Genomic DNA, 23,682 nt, shown 5'->3' with positions numbered 1-23,682 from the left:
GCACTACTGGGGGTATCCACCGTAGCCGTTCGTGTAACGTTAAAAAAAAGGACCCTGCAGCACCGGCTCCCGATCACAGAAGTGAATGGGAACAGTCGTTGCAGAGACACAGCGAGTTGGTGGCACACAGGTAAGTGTACCGCTGCAAGGTAAGTAAGGGGACGTGTGTGGGAGAGAGTGATGTATTCAATTTGGGTTGTTTTACCATAAAGACTAAACAGTATTTTCTGCTAAAACCACTGTTTTTTTCGGCAGCGATTTGTTCCATTACGGTAAAACTTCCCAAATCCTGGGTCTCAACCCATAATTTGAAGCAGATCATGGTCACAGTGGAAGTAGCATGTGGACATTCCTTAGCTAGATCTCATCACCACTTGCTCTAAACCTGACAACTGTTTAAAATAAGTCCAGATTTTTGCTGAATTTCTTATAGCCATTTTTCTATGGAGAGCACCAATGGGTCTTTTCTAGATCAATGATGAGGTGAGGATTACAGTGGACACCCCAAATAGGAGACAACCAAAGTTCCATATATGTGAAGACCCAATATGGCCTATCACCTTTAAAATCAAATACAGTTCTGTCTACGCTCAGATAGACCACTGCGCAGACATTTCTGAACAGATGGTATAACGGGAGGTGTCGGATTTGTTTGTGTAATCCAACTCCACCCAGTCTTTCCTGCATTGGCAGGTGGTAAATATTCTGTAATGTGGTTCTTAAAGTTTGCATGTGAACCTGGGCTTCCAGTAAGAAACATTTGCATTTTCCATGAATCCGTGAACATTAAAGAATCCCTCAGCATACCCAGGTGCAGCTTAATGAAGGAGTTCTAGATATGTTTTCAGATATGGCCAGAGTGAAACGTTCCTTAAGTACAGCATTGCAAAGTCTGCCGTCAAATAATTCGTTTAAAGGAATGCACATTGATATTGAATGAAACAATAGAGTACATTTTTCCTGGCAAAGCACATGTTTGAGGAAGGGAGTATCTCACTAGGCTCACAATGTTTTCAACTACCAAAATTGCAGAACCTGAATCAGGCAGAGTGCATGGCATCATCCCTTCACTAGATTATTCATACTGTAAGCATTATAGAAGAATTCAAAGAGAGATTACAGCCATTTGATGCTGGCAAATCAGAAATAACAAGCTTTAAAGTCATGTTTCTCCAATGGTACACTCCATGCACACTTAAGTCTTGTGACCCTGAAATGTAATCTAATGCATACTCCCCATACTGGACGGTAAAGCAAGGTACAGTGTCAAAGGGAAGCATTATGCATCTCTATCTTCCCTCAGCAGCTTCAATCACAACCGAACACTTTACAAATAAACTATAGTTATTAGAAAACCTCAGAGTTTATTATAGTTCTTTCCGAATTTCTAACATTGTTTTAAACACCTGACTTAACCTGTCACATCCTGGCATAGGATACCCTTCCTACGACCTCCCCTTTTGTTCTCAGAGTCAGAGGGAGGACAAGACAATGGCTTGTGTCATTCAGATTGTGCAAGTGTGATAACACAAGTGCAGGGGAATGGTTAGGGAGAAGTGTGGGGGGAGTGCAATCAGGGCAGCATTGCTCTGAGTAAATGCAAGGAGGCAGGGGACTCTAGATGTTACAGTTGCAGCCCCTAAGTTTGCAGAAGGCCCAGAGGTAGTGCAGCGGAGACTGATCATGGAGAACCTGGTACCCAGGGAGACTCTGAGGGTACCAAGCAACCAGTCGGCTCAGCAGGCAGTTAGGTTAGCAGAGGAGGGAGAGAGAAAGCAGAGGAGAAAAGGAAGGTCTCGAGCTGCTTGCGGAACTTAAGGTGGTCTGGCTCAAGTTTGAGAGGGGCAGAGAGGCCATTCCAGAGGGAGGCACCTGCAGAGGAGAGAGATCTATCACCCACTCTCTGCCTAGAGAAGCAGCTGACCCTCAGAGAGTTGGAGGTAGCTGAGTGAAGGGCTTGAGAAGGAAGGTATTTTGGAACAGTGAGTTGGACGTAGTGCGGACCGCGGCCCCAGAAAGCCTTGTGGATGATGCAGACGGTCTTGAATTGATAGTTGTAGCCACTGGGAGCCAGTGGAGAGATTTTAGGGCTGGAGAGATACGGTCCCTGGCCTTGAGGCCAAGGATAAGTCTTGCAGTCTGTTCTGTATTGGTTGCAGAGGGAAGAGAGTAGAAGAAGGCAGATTGAGAAAGAGGCTGTTGCCGTAGTCCAGCCCAAAGAGAACCAGGGCTCTGGAGACAGTGAGCTTCTGGGCGAAAGAGAGAAAATGAGGAATACCTCTGAGGTGGTGCAGCTGGTATTGGGCCTTCTTGGCAAGGTCTGTGATGTGAGGAGAGAAGGAGAGAGTGGAATCGAAGATGCCACCAAGGTTTTTTGCCTCACAGGAAGGCAAAGGAAGAGGGCCCAAAGACGGCGACCAGAGTTGGAGAGGGAAAGCGTGAGCAGGGGTCCAATTGAGGAGGATCTCTGTCTTACTGGCATTAATGCAGAGATCGTTGGAGGCGCCCCAATCCTGAATCGTGGCTAGACAGTCAGGAATGAGCAAGAGAGAAGAGGAGGCTGAGGGCAGCCTGAAGGAGAGCTTTTTGTCAAAGAACGCAAGGCACTAACGCAGAATCCGTTGCCCTGACAATGCGCTCTATTTAAACAAATTCCATCACTTCGGGTTGCACGTTTTGTAAGCACTAGCGCCCCATGCCAATGCAGGGTTGGACTCCTATGAGGCCCAGCACGAGTGCCTTTGCCAGCACAAGGTCACTAAATCGACAGTTTTTCCACATGTTCATATGAGACTGTGTTGTACATCACATTGATTACATCTCAAATTGCCCAGAATGACACCTTTACCGATTTGGGCATGACTATCACTTGGTGGAATTTATGAGCACCTCCTATTAGCCGCCATGGTAGGGAGCATGCCACCTACGCATTAAGGTGCACAGCTCATTCCCCCATTTTATTATTTTGGTATTATTTTTATTTTAGGGAGCCGGCATCTAGAAATTATTGGCCCATTGACAGGCCTGTCCCAACGCGGTAAGTTTGCCGCAAATTCATTAAAAATGTGTATATACGTACCGTTTATTTTCTTTTTTGGGATGGTCCTTGATAGATTTATATGTTATTACCCATTAGGAACATCATCTGTTGTCCTCACTGGATAACCCTGCAAAGCTCAAGCGGATCCATTGACTTGTGTGGTACTTGCCACCAGCCACAGGTACTTGGATATTTCCTCCCATGCCCCTTTATTCACAGCAGGGCCATATCATTTACTTAATTTTCCACCTGTGTGTTACAGATACCACTCACAGAATTCCGAAGAAAACTTCCTGAACTCTCCATTGACGTGCATGATAGTACAGTGCACAGTAAGATTCCCCTTGATGACATTAACAAGCTTAAATACTTTTCACAAATACCCCCTGGATAAAGACCCCATTAACAATAGATTAATATCTGTCCTCATTTTTTAGACTCTGACCACAAAATACCCTATTGAAAGCTACACTGGAATCACTTCAAATCCTGATGAAGGTCGATGTACTAAGAGCATTCTCCAAGTTCTATACAGGCCAAAACACAGTTGTGTCGACAACCAAACAGCATAACCGGGTTTAACCAAAGCACTGCTGACCAACGCAGCATTTATATTTATTTGCAGCTCCAATACAATGGGAAGGGGTCGTTCTATATTCATATGAGTCACAGTTTGTATTTTTGTTGAAAAAAATGAGATTGTCTTGTACATGTAATGCACTATTTCTGTTTTCCTGTGCCACGCGCTTGATGTATTTTAGTCTGTGATTTTACATTTACCATTACACATATGATAGACGAAATAAAATAGTGGATCATACTTTATCCGGGTTCGCCCTGATCCTTTTCACATAAATATACACAGCTGCTATACTGAGCACAAGTCAGCCTTCTATGCACGCTTCTCTGTACACCTCCTAATTAGCAATGAGGCAGCACCCGATGTACTCAAGAGCTACCAATGAAGAGAAGCCTTGGAAACGGAAACTTGCTTTTCTTGAAAACAAGGCACGACTTAACAGATTCTGTGGAAAGGATGTTTAGAAGTAGAACATTGAACATGTTATTTATATGTTTTCTCTCATTTCAGTCTGATTGAAATATTGATTGTCAGCTTTTTGAATAAACTGATAACAATTGCATGCCTCTAATCAGCTTCTTAATGTTGGGGTGGAAACTAAAGTTTGAGGTTGAGATGGGTCTACACACAAAACCTATGCTGCCCTTTGATTCCTGAGCCCTTACCAACCCTTTTGTCCCATGGCATTGCTAGAAGTTGAACAGACCATAACTCTCCTTTCTACAGGTCTCTGAAATTGAATGGAACGGGAAAGGCAATGCCATTGAGTGGAAAGAAACATCACTGGCACGGTCCGAGTCACCTGTAACCGCATAATTGTGCATGTCCTGTTTTTCGTTGGAGAAAGGTTGTTTTGTCGATTGTTGGCATCATATTTGTGGTGTGGGATATTTAACATTGATGATCTTAAGTCTTGCATATTCCCTTATCAGTGCACAGCTATTGACCCCAATTTCAATACATGCACTGCTCTTGGGGAATGTCATTGCCAGATGTAGATGGCCCAGAACCACCTTTCCAACATCTTACATTTTTAAGAGCAGATCCAGCTGCACATCATCCGCAACAATCTTCTTCCAATATATGGTTCAGAACCAGACTTGCTAAGGGTTGTTGAGAAAGTGCTAGCTCATGTGGCCCTGTGCAGGTCTTTGCAAAAAGATGTATTGGGATTCTCACAGCGAGGAAATGGTGAGACTAAATGGAGCAGCCTTTAGGCTTAAAACCATGATATAACTTTCTTGATTCTCCTGGCACAAAAATCATTAAAACCATTATTCATTGTCGGTGCCTGCAGTGAAGGCACCAAACAATCACTTTACAAGGAACACATGCTTTAGTCAAAGAAACACTATTGAAATAGGTGTGCAATCCTTTCATGCTGCTTGCAGGCACGGACTGCCCTATAGGGCAATAGGGCAATGCCCAAACCAAAAACATAACATGCTAGTGTGGATCCGTTTTTTGTCAACGTGGGCCACATTTTTGGCCAATGTGGGCCAGTTTGGTACATTACTTCAACCTGTGGCTAGTACTTTGGACCGTTGTTACTGTATACATATTCTTGAAAATGCACAATTTGCATCACATTTTATCCGAAACCATGTGCAACTGTGGGCCACTTTTTCATTGGTGCCTGAGACAATTTTATGCCCAGTCCGACCCTGGCTGTTTAGCTGCCACCGCCTTTCCAGGTGCGAATGATGAAAACTGTTGTACTGCTTTTCGTGATCAGACATTCAATGCAGGTTGACGGCACCACAACCTGCCTTTTTCGGCACTCGCACCTACACATTTCTTTTCAAAGAAGAATACTTCCCATACACTGTGTAATCATTTACTTTGCAGCACCTGGACCTTTATGTTTTGTTTTATTGGAGTTTATTTTTTTATTATGCTACATTGTGAGAAAGCCGCTTAAAAGTCGGGTCTAGTCTTTTTTCATTCTTCATTAAGTTTACCTACTGAACACTGAAATGGGACTAAATGATATGATATGATATGATAGTTAATTTATATAGCGCCTATATGTGTTTCAAAGCGCTTAAATGATCCTCGGAGAAAGCAAAATGGCATGAAGCACACTTTTTCTGTTTTCCTGACTATTTCAAGACCTCCCTAATTTTTTGTTGACGGGCCCTCGCTGTTAGTAAAGACACCGCAAAACTTCAGCAGAGGGTAATTACCAGTAGCGAGGGCCTGCCAGGTGAATCATTATCCTAATTAAAATGGTTTCCTATGGCTCAATGTCTGGATTCTTTACCTTGTTGTGTCCTATCTTTTGCCTCAGACTCTGAGCATGAATGCTTGGAAGAAGTTGTTTGGAGTTTGCTTTTTTTCAGTGTTCTTTTCTACCGTGGTATATCCTACAAGTGGACAGCTGCCGATGCATGGCTAATGCAAAAGCAATGTTTCACTTTGGCGCTGCACTCTTTCTTACAAATGGATCAGATGCGATGCTCTTAGAGCAAAATGGCGTCCACAGATGCTCTTCTGCTTGTGCCACCGTATGCAATGCCATAGAAACTCTGCAACATTAGGCTTGTGTATGTAGCACAGTGCATGCACGCCTGTGCAGCTTCTGAAGTGAATTCAATGCTTGTGAAGTGGAAAGGCTGTATCGAGCAAAGGAGGAACGCTATCCTTATTAAAACGATCTTCCTAAGTGCAGTGCCCCCATTACATGTGTTTGAAAGTAATTGGTATGAGACAAACATAATCGAAAAATAAAGTTGAAACATGCACCTCTATCTTGTTTTTTCTTAAGCAATTTTTACCGATTGTGCAGCGCTGTGAAGGCTGATGGTTATTTAATTGCACCTTAATAGCATCCACTGCTTTCCTGGATGGTGAGACCACCCGTATGCAAATGTTGCACAGAAGCGAACTCCATCAAGGCGATTTATGACAGGGAGAAGGCATTGTGATGCAATGTTCCAGTGGAGATGGCACTCATTGCAAAGCCATTTGATACAAATTGCAATACTTTAAAGGGAGAATGTAATGATTTATGTAAATTGCAATATTTTAAAGGGAAAATGTAATGACCTTTCACGCATTACTGAAGATGTGTTTGCACGGTTTCCGCTGAAAGATTTCCTTTGTGTTTTAAACTACCGAACATACAAAATATGCTTAACAGTGATTTATTCCAAGATGCATTTTGAATATTCTTTCAAGGTAAGCCTATCCACAAAAGACTGTGGTTGTCATTTGTTTTAGGTTTGCAACACAATATATGAAGCCACATCTTTTGTGGACACTCAAAGTGTATATGTGACCACGCACAGGTATACCCACATATGAAGAAATAATTAGCATACCATTTTATGTCATAAAACATCTTTTTGTTCTTGTTCCCACTTTGTTTTTGTAGTGGCAGGACATAATAATCTGTTTATGTATGTTTCAAAAATGCAGCCTACTTTTTTGATTTGGCACATTTCTGCCACCAAAATATCATCAGATCTATTGCTACCTGAGAAGGGGGTAAGCATGAAAACTGGAAATGATGTGGCATAATCTGCTGACACACTAAATGTTATTTCCTGTTCCATTACGCTAATGTAATCCAATAGTGACTTGTTTAACACATTTTCTCCAAATTAGAAGTTCTGTACCATGTCATGTCACTGGGACACTTTCAAAGCTGGTATGGCGTAGTGATCTTGGTTTTCACAGCCAGAGGAAGTTGGACTATACGTGGGTGACTTTACTGACCCTGTTGGGCTATAAGTAGGATTCCCTTTCTGAATACTGTTACCATACAAGCAATTCTTTTTTGAAGATATGCAACACCACTGACAACATACAGACGTCCTCATAAGGAATCTGATTTCTTATGAGGACCCCTGGGTGTTGTCAGTGGTACTGCATTTCTCCAATTGTAATGTGATTTCTTATGAGCACATCTGTATGTTATAAATGGCACTGCACAGCACCTCTCCAATACAATACATTGTGAGAACATCTGTAAATTCTAGTTCGTTGGAGAGGTGCAGTACCAGTGACACATGTTTTCTCCTGTTTGAACCCTATTTATATGTTTTATTTCATGTGTCCATGGTCCTTGTTTATTTTGTTTTTTTTTCTCAACTTTTTGGAGAGAAGCAGTACCACTGACAACATAGAGATGTCCTCATTAAAAATCTCAATGTGGTTTCTTATGAGGACATCTGTATGTTGTCAGTGGTACTGCACCTCTCCAGTCTCATTGTGATTTCTTATGAGCATGTTGTCAGTGGTACTGCACCGCTCCGATAAAATAGGTTGTGAAGGCATCTGTAGGTTGAAGTTTATTCAATAGGGTGCAGTACCACTGACAACGTACCTGTGTCCTGCTAAGAAATCACATTGAGATCAACTCTACAATGTAGGACAACTACGACCAATGGCTGCAATTAAACATACAAACAACAGATGTCAATCCCCACTTGCGCTGTTGCTCATTTCCTCTTTGTGATGTCCCTTCTCCCCCTTTGTGCTGTCCCTCTTCCCATCCTTGTGCTGCCCCTCCCACGGTGCTGTGCCTCCTCCCCCTAGTGCTATTGCTCCTCCCCTTGCACTGTCCATGCTCTCTCCCTTACACGGTCCCTCCTCTCCATCCCTTGCACTATCAATCCTTCCCCCTTGCACTGTTGCTCGTTCCCCCCTGAGATGTTGCTCCTTCCCCTTGCACTGTGGCTCCTTTCCCCTTGTGCTGTCACTCCTTCCCCCTTGCGCTATTGCTCCTTCCTCCTTGCACTGTCTGTACTTTCTCCCTTTCACTGTTCCTCCTCACCCCTTTGCACTGGTCCTCCACCCCCTTGTGCTGTTCCACCTGGTGCTTTCCATCCCACTTGTGCTTTCACTCCTCCCCCTTGTGCTGGCCCTCCACCCCCTTGCACTGTCCCTCCCCTTGGGGCTGTCCCTCCTCCCTTCACACTGTCGCTACTTGCCCCTTGTGCTGTCCTTCCTTACCCTGTGATGTCCCTCCTTCCCCTAACACTGCCACTCCTTCCTGACTTTCAATGTTGCTTCTTCCCCTTGCACTGTTGCTCCTCCCTCTTGCACTGTAGCACCTGCCCCTTACACTGTCACCCCATCCCCTTCCCTGCCCCATCTCCCTTTTGCACTGTCCCTCATGCCTCCCTTGCACGGTCCCTCCGCCCTTGCACTGGCCCTCCTCCCCCTTCTGCTTTCTCCCCCTTGTGCTGTCCCTCCTTCTCCTCTTGTGCTGTCCCACATTCCACCCTTGCATTGTCCCCCCTCACCCTTGCGTTGTGGATCCTCTCCATTGTGCTGTTGTGCCTCCCCCTTCTGCTGTCACTTCTCCCCCTTGTGCTGTCGCTCCTCCCTACTTTGCGCAGTGCTCTTCACCCCCTAGCTCATTCCCCCTCTGGCGCTGGCTCTCCGCCCACCTTTGCAATTTCTATCATGCCCCTCTTCTGCTATTGCAGCACCCCCCGTTTACCCTGTTACTCCTCCCCCCCACTTGCGCTGTCACTCATTCCTTCAGATGTTGTACAATGTTCATTTTTACTGTTGCTGGCCTACCTTTCATCTATTATATTGTTTTATTCTTCCTTGTGTTGCTATTTATTTCTTATTCCGCCCCCACAGTGCTTCTCTCACCTCCCAGTGCTGTCCCTTCATTTCCTCCCATGCTGTAATTCCTTCCTCTCTGTCATTCCTCATATCTTCCCTCCATGCTAAATGTATTATGCAATAAACAACTACAAACGCCAAAAATATTGGATTTGCCAATGCTTGTTTCTTTTTGTAGTGATTACTCGGGATAGGCTGGGAATCAAAAGAGGCCCTGGAAATGTTTCCCAATGTGGTTCTATATTACACCATAGAATGTATGTAGCAAGCAAGACCAGCCGCCGGAAGTGATGGTGGGGGGGTTTTCCTCCAAGAAAATGTGAAAAAAATAGTCCAAACAATACATTTTAAAGCACTTTAGTCCCAATACAGGGGTTAGAAAGTAGTCAAACATAAACATCTGACATAAAACATTTGTTAAGTGTGAGGAATAAAGTACTGGAAGCTTTATAACACATTCTTTGATTCAAAGTGGGAAGTGGGGAGAGATTGAAGGGATGGGGTTGTGTGACTGGGAAGGACGGTGAGAGGAACAGAAAGCAACTAACACAAATGAGTTCCATGGTATAGAGATCTACCAGGAAAGTTCCCTGCAGGCAACACCTCCACTGGTGATTGCATTTTGTTTCCTGCTCAAGAAATATTCAAGCAAATGAGGGGATCTGCAATTCTGACCCATTGTTTAGAACCAGTGATGAAGAGAAACCTGAGCACACACAAAGAAGGACCAAGTGAATGCACAGCCAAATAAAATATAAATTAAAGGAGAAATGTAACATAGGAAAATACAAATGAGAAGGCAACTGAATAAAATAAAAAAAGAGTCTAGTTCCATAAGCTTTTTTACATAGGAACCTTAGTTTTTAACTCTGCATCCCTTCATGGGCATGTTGTGAATAGCTTTTTAGCATTTGTCTTACCCTCCCGAGAGACATATTGACCCCTTTTGGTCATTATTAATCACATGCTACTACAACCTGAAATGTAAAAAAAGTTGCAAGTTCATGTAGGGGTGAGAGGGAATATGCGACAGAAAGTCTTAAGCCATCTCTGTGAAATAGTAATATTGTCCTTCTTTTTTAATGCAGAAAGATTACATGCCGGGTGTTGTAATCCTTTTGACTGCGGTCACTTTCAGTCACATTTACATTTATGTATTTGTACCGCGCACCAAAAAGGCCAGAGGCAGACGGGCGCTGAGGCCAGATGATCCAAGAAGACCACAACAATTAGACAGACAGAAACCAGAGGGCCACTAAGAGCCGCCCATTTCAGAACACATATAGTTAACTAAACAAAAAATGTAAAGTTTCTTTTTAAACATGTCTAGTGATTTTGTTTCGCTGAGGTCAGGAGGAATGCCATTCCATGCTCTTGGTGTTGCAGCAAAAAAGGTGCTTTTACTGACCTGTGTAAGCTTAAATCTTGGTGACACCAAAGGTACTGTGGATTAGCTCCCTCTAGACATTTTATTAGTAGCAGTCGTACTCAAAGGGAAGCCAATATCATGTTTGTTCTTGCCTCTGATATGTGATCTCGTTTTTTTTTTATTTCTAATATTGCCCTCAAAGCACTGTTTTGAATTGTTTGTAAACTAGAACAATCTCCTTTACCTACCCCGACCAGAACACTACTACAATAGTCGTTCTTGGTACAGACAATGGACCTAACTACTGTCTCACACCTGTTCTTCAAAAGGTAAGGACACATCTGCAAAGTATGTTAACGTCGACACCAGGCTGTTCACTTGGGCCAGCATATACAGGATTTGGTCCAAGTAAACCCACAGGGTTTTGACTTTCTGTTTGGTGACGATTGTAAGAGACTGCCAACGGAAATTGTGAGTATTCTGGGACCAGCTTTTGTGCTCTGATTCCTGTAGCCACCACCATCAATTCTCTTTTTTCATTATTTAAGGTGAATCCACTTTTCAGCATCCACTCTTTGATCAGGCCATATACGTTGTTGATTGTACCTGTATCCTCTATGTATATTCCTGATAGCGGAATGAAGCACTGCATATATATCACCTGCATAATTGGCAAAGCATATTCCCCTTTCCTCAAGCAACCGGAACAGACGAACGGTGAAGATATTATATAACAATGGTAAGATTCACGCCAACTGAGGGATTCCGTATTGAAGGTAGGCTGGGCTGGCTTCTGCAATGTTACTACAGACACTGATTAATCTATTTTCCAAGAAAGATTTCACCTATGCTGCCACACTATCATTCAAGTCTGCCACTTCTGTAAGTCTCTCAATCAGTATTGAGTGGTTGAACAAATCAAAAGCGGCAAACAAATCTAGCAGCAGGAGGAGTGCTATTTGTCCACTATCGATGGTTTGCAGCATACTAAATATGAGATTCAATAAATCTGTTTCTGTGCCATATCCAGGCCTAAAACCTAATTGCCACGTATTGAGAATGTTGTGCTTCATCGGATGTTCAAGGATCTTCTTGTATGCCACACTATTGAGTATTTTATGCAGAAATGGGGTATTAGTGATCAGCCTGTAGTTGGTTGGTATAAGGGGATTGAGCCCAGGTTTTTTAGAAGCGGTGAGATCCATGCATCTTTTCACTCATCTGGCACATGATTTTCTGTGAAGGATGCATTCACAAACTTAGGGTGCCAATCAAAGAAGGTATACAAGCCTTCACAGTTATTGCAGTGCAAATATCTCCCTTGCAATTTGTGGGTTTATGGTTAGTAATGATGGTCGTTAAATCACCTCCTGTGACGGGTCTAAAACTGAAATTGTTTCCCTGTATCTGTCTGCCTGATGTTGCTGAGCATGTGCATGCTTATTTCTCGCTCTTCTTCTGAGACAACCCTATTCTTCTGGATGTTTATATTTTGTTTGACCTTATCTAACTTATCTAGCATTGGCTCTTGAATAGACATGCCCCATGTGGTATCTTTTAGGGATTCACCAACACCGTAAGAATCTTAAAGAGTTCTTGAGAGTTGTGTTCTGCATGGCTATCCTTCTAACAGACATATTTTTTTGGCATTTATGATAGCTAAACTCTACCCTTTTGCAGCAATGCTGTATGCTTCCATAACAAAGTAGATCACTCCCAGCATCTTCCTAACCAAATTGAGAACTCTAAGGATGTTAAAGGCACAGTGTTGAAATAGTTTACATTGTTTCTTCATAGAAATCCCAACAGATGAAACTATTAATATTCTAACTTCATTGATGATGATAAGTTGTGGAGTATTTCTCCACCTTTTATAATATATATTTTGGCACAACTGGCCCTTATTCACACAAAGTATGATGATGTATTTAAAGTATATGTCAATGTAACTTAGCTTCACCTAAAATTGTGTAAAGCGGGAGGGCGATATCAACAGTAAATTGATTAATTCCTCTGCATGCATCCACCACAAGATGGCTGCCATTTGCCTATATCTTAACACCTCCAAGACTCAGATTCTATTACTGGGGCCTATTTCCCAAGTAAATTAATAATTGCTAATCTGCCATCAATAGTTCATATGATGCAAAGAATTTCAATGAAATCACTTCAAGTTACAAAGCCTGAGATCCTGACCACAGGCCACACCTTAGAGTCGTGGGAAATGTGTTATCTTTCAACAACCCTGTCCTCTGCTGAAAAGTTGCATGATCTTCTATTGCAGGACTGTGAACGATTATGTATCACTTACATCAGTCGTTAAGCTTACCAACCACCAACCATGGTGATGATGAATTATTGTTCTACCATCTGATGTGTTCCCTTGTAATGCTGACGTAATATAACCAACCAAAACAGACCCACAGTAAATATTAAGGTGTATCTTTAGATTTATTATGCTTCCCAAAGGAGCGATTGCATTAATCTTAGTACTTTAATGGACTCCACCATTTCACTTATTTTGCAGCTGTCTCATATTGCTACTACTGTGGACTTTGGCAAGTGGTGGTTTCATCAATTGGGGTCTACTGGAATAACCCTAGAAAATCCCTATTTTTGTACAGTTCGTTTGTCAAAAGAGATATTGTTAGACATTCATTAAAATGTATTTATTTATGTGAGGGGACCAATTCCATTGGATGTCTGGATACCTATTGTTCTGTGTATGTTCGTTCTACAGATTGTATTCCCTTCCTGCCTATGTATTTGTCTTTATATGGCACATTTCCCACCAGCCCTACTTCCCTTACCTTATTTCCTACTCTGCCTTCCCAATAGATTCTTTATGTGCATATGTCATTGCTCCTTTTTTAATTCATGGTGTGTGACCTACAAATTAATACACACACATATATTATTTCAGCTTCTGAAAATAGTGTATGTGATTCATATCATAGCCTCTTTTGAGCAATTTCTACTTCAGAATGAGTATAAACATGGCCGGTCTTAGACCAGATTGCACCCCATGCAAGAAGCATCTCTGGTGGCCCGCTAACCCCAAATAAATTTATACAAAAAACAATGTATGTTACACATATTGTTAATACGGCACTCAGTTAACTAAATGGAAATGCCATACAAAATGCATATATTAGATCTAGGTGACAGTCTTAAAATAAATGTTACCTGTAGTACGTGTTCAAAAAAATTTTTTTCCAACAAACATCCCACACCCATTCACCAAAAGCCCATTGGGACTGACTGAAAGGAATACTTTGACATGAAAAAACAGACTTTTCTATCCTGGGGTCCCATAATTTCCAAGTGACCCAATAGGCTCAGCCCTCTTAGGCTTCTATGCAATTGGAGGAAAATAATCATACTCTTTTTGCTTTTGCTTAACATATTTCAATATATAATAATCTGCCGTGTTGCACTTTTCATGTCATTTCTATAAAACAGAGTATTATTAAAAGCAAAGCATAAGCACACTTTCTTTTCGAACAATTGGAAATGAAAACATGTGTGTTTAAGTGCCTAAGTTACAGACTTGTCTTAAATGTCAGCTTCACCACAAAGTGTGTGATCCTGGACATAAGATTTTATCTCACTGTGTTTTATCTGCCAACATTTGAAGAGCATAGAATGTATTCAGTTCCTAATGTACCATACGTGCCAAAATTATTAGTGAGATGCTATCCCAGACCTTGTTTTAACTTTGCATTCTGGCACCTGTAGTCCTGGATTTATAATGGGGAAAACCAAGACAACAAGTCCCAGAATGCACAGTTAAAACCAGGACTGTCCTATCATCTCTTGAATGGAATAGATATGTTAAAAAGGCTCATCCATGGTATTCTGTTTCATGTATAATTTAGATTTTTGGAGTACCAACTTTGGGTGGATGATACTGTATGTAAATATGTTCTATGTAAGCGTTTTGGCGAAGGCTCTATGTAAACAACATATCATTACCATTACTGTATTTGTGAAAAGTTCACATTGAACGCCATTCTCTTGAACAAGGTGGAGTCTAGAATAGAGGCGCACCCACACCGTATATTGGTGATCACTCTACTCAAGTATGCCCAGCTGAAGAGGTATGGGGGCCCATTTCAACATGATGGTTGGGCGTCCCCTGCTTAGAGTGAAAACAGTCTGAATCACCCTTGGGGTGCATACATTACAGTGGCAACAAAGATAAGGTTAATAGCCGACAAATATCATGAGCCGGCCAGCCAGCAGGAAGCTTAAACACAAATTGTCCACTGAAGAGCACGAAACCCTTCTTTTTGAGCAAGTGGCTGATGGCAAGGAAACAGTGTTAGAGGTCAATGAGGTGATAACACTTCTGTACATCCCATGTAAAGAAAAAAATCAGCTTTTAGTGCATGCTGTCAGGTGTATTGACCCACGTTTGAGTCATTAAGCTGCAACATTTGGTGCTGTGGGCTTAGAAAATCCAAGATGGCCAAAAAGCCCACATGTGCGCCAGAATCCAGGAGAACTGTGCAGTTGGCACAAGACCACTCCAAAGATACAACCTTCTTGTGGGGGGTTCCACATCACCACTCTACTGTAAGGATGCCATCAAAACAATGTTAAGCAAGGGTCCTATTCTATCAAGCAAAAGACCACTCTATTGAAATGCAGTAATTCAAGACAGATCCCAAAAATGAGTACCGACAAATTGCCCAAGGCGGCGCTAGCGGTCTAAACTCTGACAGGGAAACTGTATTTAGGAGTTGCAAGAGGGGCAGGGACTTCAAAGCTTGTTGGTTAATTGAAAATCTTAGCCACCTGCTGTTCCCAGAGGCCAAGAGGCTGAGAACTCTTAACACCCCAGACACTCACAACAGGAGGGAGGATATCACATGGCCCTTCTAAGTGAGAGGGAGGGGGTTTCCCCTTCAGCCTGGAGGAGAGCGACAATAGCCCCTTTCTGAATGGGGTATGTTAATTTTGAGTGTTTACTGTCAACAGCCCTCTGCCAGCAAGGAGAGACATGTGATCACTGACCCACCCAGACTTCTGGAGGCGGACCCAAACTCTTTGGGGAGTTGAACTGCAACAAATATATATTTTATAGAAACAGTGATAACTTATTGTAACCAAATGACAGGAATGTACAACTTTGAGAGTCTTAGTTTGAAAAATGCCCTCACGATTTGAGTCCAAACTCCAATTTGTACCATGTTCTGGGGCAAAACCCCGCTAATTATGAATATTGTAGACAATGTATTTAAGCTAGAGACATGGAAAGTTACTGGGATATATGTGGAAGGGAAATGTACCTTTGTATCATTTTTGATGAAAATCCCATATTGCACAACCCACTAAAATCGAAAATAAGTTGCCATTTTTGAATGCAAGCTCCTAGAAACGCCAGAGGCAGAACAGAGACTACCTTAAGCAAGGTGTAAGGTGTACATGTAATTTCAACAAATTGTGTATCTGGGAAATATGCATTTGAATCAAATATAGATTTGTGGGCAAATTGACCAGGGGAGGATCCTCTGACCCATAAACAGACCTCATCACTCTGACTCACAACCCAATTCCCCCAATCAAGGGAGAGGGGAGAATCCGACCAATGACAAGTAGAGAGGGGCAGGCTCAGTTATGCCACGCACACACCCACTTCCAAAACACATAAAAAGAGACTGCTGGGACAGGTAGGGAGATTCAATTCCATTTTCTGCGGGACGCTCTGCCGGCAGACTCCAGACTTCACATCCATCAATCTCCAAAGACCAGAACTTTACTTCAGAACTTAAAGCAAGGGCCTAAACCCACAAACTGAGAACTCTTCTCAGCAGGCCTCAGCATCCTTAAAATCATCTGCAAACTATTCCAAAGCCGGGTGAGCTGTTTGAATTCATTGCCAAGAACATTTGCCGGAACCGCAGACCAGACCCAGATCGCTGTGAGCAGAACCGGTGCCCGATTGACCTGCCGAGCAGAGAGAACCGCCGCCGGACGTGTTGACCAGATCCGTGATGAGGCCTATTTCAAATTTATATTGTGAGTACCTAGCAGAACTGTGCAGAACCAATCTCTTAGTTAAAATAATCTAATCCAAACTATTTTAACCTAATTAGAACAGCCTCCTAGAAATCGTGTCATCTGTCATTTGTAAAGCTGCACAACTGCCACCTGTCAATTCTGAAGCTGCAAGCTGTCACCTGTCATTTTGAGTTTTACTTTAAATCCGAAAATCTACCTTTATTAAATTGTCTGTATCTCTGGTTTAACTTTCACTTTAAAGCTGTGATTCTAGGCTTTCCAACGAACATAGAACCGACTTCCTACTCCCTACACTTTTTCCGCAATCGCGATTCACGCAATCGCGAAATTTACCACGATTTGCGATTTGGCTCAATTTCTCCACTTGTCAAAATAGCAGCTCCATTCTTTCCTTTGTTAAAATCCGTTTGCAACCTGGTAATAACTCATAGAGCATTGCTAAAGTGAGCCTGAACTAATACCAACAAGCATCTCTCACTCACCCTGAACCTCTAGATGGAATTAAAAGCAATTTTAGCACCTTTTCACTTCCTTGCAAACCACATGAAAGTAATTCGCCTGTGTTTAAAACTCATCCCTGTTTTCTCTAAGCTTGCTGGGGGAACTGGAACTGTGTATTGCATTATAAAGTGTGATTTGTTGGGATTCTTGAAGACTGTGTGCTCTCCTTCCATTTCTTGTATTGCATAGGGGGGGAGTGAATTGTCAAAAGAAAAAGTGATCATATTACCTTTTGCTAAAATCATAACAAGTTATTTCTGTACTGCATTTTATTCCCCCTTGCATTTCCTTGAAACCATCAAGCATTTTCAGCTACCTCATCCTCTACATTACTCCTAAGTAACCAAATCAGTGTACCCCTGTCACATTATCCATTGTTGATCACGGTCATATTCTGAAGTGTGATATCAGTTATCAAATTATTTATAAAGTGTGATAGATATATATTGTTGAATTGTCCAAATAAACCTTTTAAATTTGCAAAACAAACCTACTTCTTGGCTCAGTGGGGTCAGGGGGATTCTAAGAGGGGGGTGTTATACAAGGGTTGTCATCCAGAGTACTGAACTGGACATAAAAATACATCAATAAGGGTTTTCCTCAGCATCCCAGACTAGGCATTGACTTAGCTGTAGTGTTGATTGAATATCGTTTACAAAAGTGGGGGCTCGGAGCTGGGATATTCTGGGTTAGATTTACCACTTGTGCAGATTAATACAGTGCGCCAACTGACCAGATACACATATCCGGTTAGATCACCACGCTGTTTTACACTGTGAAAGCACCCCTCAAAGGAACGCTCTAAGGAAACGGTCTGTTTTGCAAAATAAAATACAAACTTCTGTAAGTCAGGAAGGAACTCAAATTCCAGAATGACGACCTTGGTAGATATGAAAATAGCCAGAGAGCACTTCTTACATAAGCTATTTGTGAGAGGTGAGTGGACTCATCAGGACCAAACGGTCTGGTTGCAGGCAATCGCGCAACAGGTCACTGAAACAGGGTCAGATACAAGGAGAGATCAGGGTCCATTACATGTGGCCCTGAGTGAATTATATATGGCTTCTAAGGCCAAAGATGAACACAATAAGATTGCCAGGATAGCGGCATATTTGTATCTATATATGGGAGCCATGCAGGACAAATGTGCTGAAGGCCAAGATCTGGCAAATAGGCAACAGATGGCGTTAGAAAAGGCCCAATCTGACCTGGTCTCTTCTGAGCAGAGGCTGCAGAGGAGCCAGGAGTCAGAAAATGATAGTAGGCAGCATATCATTAAAATAAAAGAGGACATGGATATACTGCAACAGGAAAAGACAGACCAGGATACCAGAATTCTGGCTTTGCAGAAGGAGCACCAAGACAGTTTGGACTCCTTACTGCAGAGCCAGAAAAAGCTGGAGCAACAGATCAATTTCAACAGGGCATGCACAGAGCAGGTAGCCACCCTGCAAATCCAACCAGACAGAGAGAAAGAGGAAAGCAATACATTGATTTTGAAAGACCTGGATACCCAGGCAGAGTTTGATGAAGAACGCCAGAAAGCTGGTGCCTTTCAAAGGCAGAGGGACGACCTGGCGTCACAAATGCAGGCTCTTGGTCAGGAAAGGGATACCTTAGGCCAGGTAGTCTGCCATTTAAAAAGAAAAATTGAAGAAATTCACTTGGCCCTCCAGGGGCTGGGTGACCTCCAAAAAGAGCATCAGGGCTTGCTAGATCACACCAGGAGGGTGGAGGAGGCTCTGGCAAGAAACGAGCAGGCCAGTAGGGATGGGACTGAGGAGGTAACCCTCCTGCAGCAGAGACTGGCCCAGTACTCCAGGACCAATCAGGAGGCACAGAGAGAAAATGAGGCTCTCTGTCAGCACAATGATAGGCTCCAGCAATAGGTAGCCATGCAGGAGAGACTGATATTTATTTATTTATTTATTTATTTATTTATTCGCATTTGTTAAGCGCACATACAGCCCATAGGGCATCGTGGCGCTTGTTACAGAGATGACTTGTTATACATACAAAGAAGTCATTACTTAGTTACAAGAGAGTAGTAAGGAGAAGATAGGAAAGGAAGAGGAGATGATGTTGTACGACGAGCTAGTTGAACAAGGTGGTTTTCTGTTTTTTCGGAAGGCAAAGAGAGATGTTTCTGCTCTGAGTGTGCTAGGAAGTGCGTTCCATAGCTTCGGTGCAATGTAAGGGAAGCTTATTCCACCTGCTCTGGCTCGTTTGATGCGTGGGACCCTAAGCTGGTTGGTGTGGCATTGTCTGGTTGGTCTAGTGGAGTGCGATCTGACTAGCGTGTCAGACAGGTAGGAAGGTGCAGATAGGTGAATACATTTATGTGCAGTGGTAAGTATTTTGAATGTGATGCGCTCTTTGACAGGTAGCCAGTGTGCTGCCTTTCTGGCTTGCGCGATGTGGTCCCGTTTAGGTATATTGAGGGCTGCTCTTAGTGCATTATTTTGTGTTGTTTGGAGTTTATTGAGATTAGTGATGGAAGTACCAGCCAGTAGTGCATTACAATAATCTATCTTGGCTCCTATGGTGGCTCTTGCAATAGATAAGCAATTATCTTTGGTTAGGAATGGTTTAATGGCATTAATGAGCTTAGTGCTCAGAGAGGAGGCAGAGACAATGGAGTTGACTTGCTTGTCCATGGATAGTGATGGCAATGTGGACTCCTAGTGTTTTTACAGAAGGTAGAACTGGGATGACACAATTGTCTATGCAGAAGTTTGTGTAGAGAGGGTCGAGATTCTTGAGAGTGGATTTTTGGCCAAGGATGAGAATTTCGGTCTTGTCACCGTTAAGACATAGGCCATTCGTGGCCATCCATGCTTGGATGGTGGCGTATATATTCTGGAGGGTGGTTGCGTCCTGGAGGTAGTGTCCTGTGAGCGGGAGGAGTACTTGGGTATCGTCAGCGTAGTTGGTGTATGTGATCCCAAGTGCGTCCAATTTGTCAAAGAGAGGTTTGGTGAAAAGATTATAGAGAGTGGGAGCTGTACATGAACCCTGAGGGACTCCATACCTGATGGTGGTAGGCTCTGCGTTGGCTATATTGGAGAACACTTTCATCACTCTGCCTTTGAGGAAAGAGGTAATCCAATTTGTGGCTTGTTTGGAGAAATGAGCGGCCTGAGTTAGGTGGTTCGTGAGAATGGCATGACCGACTAAATCAAAAGCCGCTGAAAGGTCTAGGAGGAGCAGGAGGGCCGGCTTACCTTTATCTAGGATTAGGGTGATTTGATTCTTCAGATCTAGTAATGCAGTTTCAGTTCCATGACCTTTACGGAATCCGGACTGCCTTTTGCCTAGGACAGAGTTGTTTTCCAGGTAGGCCTGTATCTGCATATGTGCAGCTTTATCTAGGATTTTTAAGAGAAATGGAACCATTGTAATGGGCCGGTAATTGTTAGGTTGGGCGGGGTCCAAGGTTGGTTTCTTTAAGAGCGGGCGTACCCACGCCTCTTTAAGGCTGTCCGGGACTTTACCCGTCTTGAATGAGGCATTAATGAAAGCTGTGATGATCGGTGCGAGGGGTGCAGCACACTCTTTGATTATGTTGGGGGGGCAGATGTCGCCTTTGCATTGAGATGGTTTGAGCTGTTTAAGGATGTGGAGAGTGTCCGACTCGGTGATTGGCGAAAAATTGAATTTTGGGGTGTGCTTATCTTTGGCGGTATTGACGGAGAGGGTCTGTTGGGGGTGTAGAGCCCTATAGTGTTCTGCTATTTTAGTTTGGAGAAGGTCTATTTTATTTAACATCGCTGTTTGGATGCTATTGCACCAGGCTTCATCCTTAACGATCTCATCTGTGCAGATAGGGGGGATAGTGAGCTCTTTAAAGATGGTGAAGAGCTCTTTTGAGTGGGAGTTGGCTTCCAGGATACGTTTATTGTAGGTTTCTGACTTTGCCTTGAATATGGCATTTTTGTATTTTTTAGAGATACAAAGGAAGTTTACTTTGGTGGCCTCACAGGGATTTGCCTGCCATGTTTTGAGGGCTTGGCGCTTACGTTGGCGCAGATTTAGTAAGTCATCCGTGAACCATGAGTTAGAATGAAACGATTTTTTTTCTTTTTTGTTTTCAAGAGGGGCTGCGGTATTGATGGCCATGGTGAGCGTGTAGTAAGGTCTAGTAAGGCCTTAACTGAGGAACTGAAAGTGCAGGCTCTTGCATTGCAACAGGGAGCAGGGGCTGATAGAGACGAGGTTCGCTGGGAAAGAGAAATGCCTGAGCATAACCTCAGGATCCCTGGTACCAGAGGCCTTCATCTCTCGCAGTCCCTGGACTCTGCCACACCCATGTCTCCTGGCGCGCATGAGCACAGGGCCACAGGAATGGCAGATTACTATCCAGCCAAGCACCTGACCCAGGGAACTTCCCTCCTAACTTCCCACAGGAGGGCAGAAATTCACCAAATCCTGGGCAGAACTTTTTCCCCAGGTATCCACCCAATTTCCAGCCCCAAAATAGTCCATCCTTCTTTCCCCACTTCCTTGAGCCCAGACAACCTAATCCGGGAGAGGGGAGGCCTAGGGTAGAGGGGTACCCAAATCTCCACAATCCGGGGGTATTACCAGAGAAGGGATAGCTACCCTTCCCGGGATCAGCCCAGGGGAGGAAATAGAGCCCCGTATCATCCTGAGCGGGTTCCCAGTAAGAGCGCCAGGTCCAAAATATGGCACGGGATCTGGGTCACATACTGAGAGCTCAACAGAACCCTCAGATGGGCATGCCACTGCAGAATGCCCCAAACTCTGGACCTGGTGCTCCAGAACAATGACGGGGGCAGCACCCCGATAACCCACCGGTTCCCAGGGAGGAGGCACAAGGGGAAGGGGGGTGTAAAGCCTTGGAGGAAGCTTCCATCCCAACTTGTAAACAGCCCTTGGAAAACCAGGAACCGGAACAAAATCTCCTGCCCCTGAAAGCCTGCCTCCCAAGGAGCAGAGGGGGGGTAGGAGAAACAAAGTACCCAAACAGGCCCAGTTTGTGGAGGAGGTACAGATCTTCCAATTTGAGGGAGAGGGATCCTCAGAGGATCCTGGGAAAAGGATCTTCTCCTTTAGAGATGGGGGAACTCCTCCCAAAGAAAAAGGGGTCCCAAGGGATTCCAATCCAGACTGGGGAGATATGGAGACTGAGCTACCGCCGCCCATCATCTCATACCAGAACCCACAATACCGAAATCCCCTGGTTCAAACCCATCCTGGTGACTACCTCCAAAAAGGGGGGGTAGCCCAGAACCGGAACCAGGGGAACCCACAATGGCTCTGATCTCCAGTTGCCAACTTTTTCTTTCAGATTCCCAAGACTCTCCACAGAATTCTGCCCAAATCTCATCTCTCGCCATGTCCAAAACCAGAAAATTAGCCCACCAGTTGTCCAAAAATGTGCATTATCTGTGCCCCCTTTAGGAGAAGGAGGAAAGATAGTATGCCCCGGTACATGTACAGGGGCAGGGTACAATTTCGGCACTGGTGGACACTGGATCCCAAGCTACCTTTCTGTCCAAAAGGGCCTTTGATGAACTAAATGCAGGAAGAGGGGAGAATTACCGTATTCCTCTCACCTCTCTTCCTGGACAACTGCAGAACTTTGACGGGAAGGAAATTCCTGTCGAGGGACGGTAGATTTGACATCAAAATTGGGCGACACAAGGTGAAACACCCGGTCATAGTAGTGACTCCAGAGGGCACCCCTTGTTTACTGGGGAATGACCTCCTGAGAAGGTTGTCACCCCTAATAGATTGCGTAAACAAGGTCCTCTGGACCCAGACTAGCCGACCAATAAAATTAAAACAGAGTGTCAACCATGTTAGTTTAAATGGCACCTGCCACATGGTTGAACAAAAATCTGACCAAGTAGAATTTCACTTCCAGAACAACCAAATTCCAGACGTGACAGTAATAGCAGTAGGACAACAGACTGGTGTTGGGGGGTCCTCTCTATTTCTGAAAATCAACCTTCCTTCCAGTTTAAGGTGGTATTCCACACTGGAAGGAAACACTCTGAAATTCTTTACCAATCCACAATCAGACACTCCCACTCCTATAGTCCAGAAAGATGTGAAATCAGCTCAGAGCCTGGCTGATATTCAGCAAATTCGAGAGCAGTTGTTCATCCCTGTTCAGTTAAATGATGGGAAGGACTCTGTTCTCGCCCGAGTGTGTGTGAACAACGGTAAGAGCTTCATCAGCGAAGCCATGTTCTGCCAACTCCCAAAAGATCCAGCCATTCCCACATTCAAACTGATAGACAAATGGGAAATGGACCTCGAAGCACCTAATTCTAAACATCTCTTGCCAAGCAGGTGTATGCTCAAAATCTCCATTGGCAACAAGAGTATAGTCCATAATTGTTGGGTCGTGCGAGACGTCACTGCCGCCTTTTACTTAGGCAGTGACATTCTCAATCGCTTTGCCATTAGTTTGGACTTAATAAACTTCAAAGCTTGGTCCCGATTAGCAGATAATCCCATGGGCTTTGATGATCAAGAAAAGCATTTAGGTCAGCTCAATTGCTACCTTATGCAGTTGAAATTTAGATTAAAGAGGAAGTCACCATCCCA

This window comes from Ambystoma mexicanum, chromosome 5p (genome assembly GCF_040938575.1).
Source record: "Ambystoma mexicanum isolate Mex_15411 chromosome 5p, UKY_AmexF1_1, whole genome shotgun sequence".
Classification (NCBI taxonomy): Eukaryota; Metazoa; Chordata; class Amphibia; order Caudata; family Ambystomatidae; genus Ambystoma; species Ambystoma mexicanum.
This window is presented reverse-complemented; position numbering follows the sequence as displayed.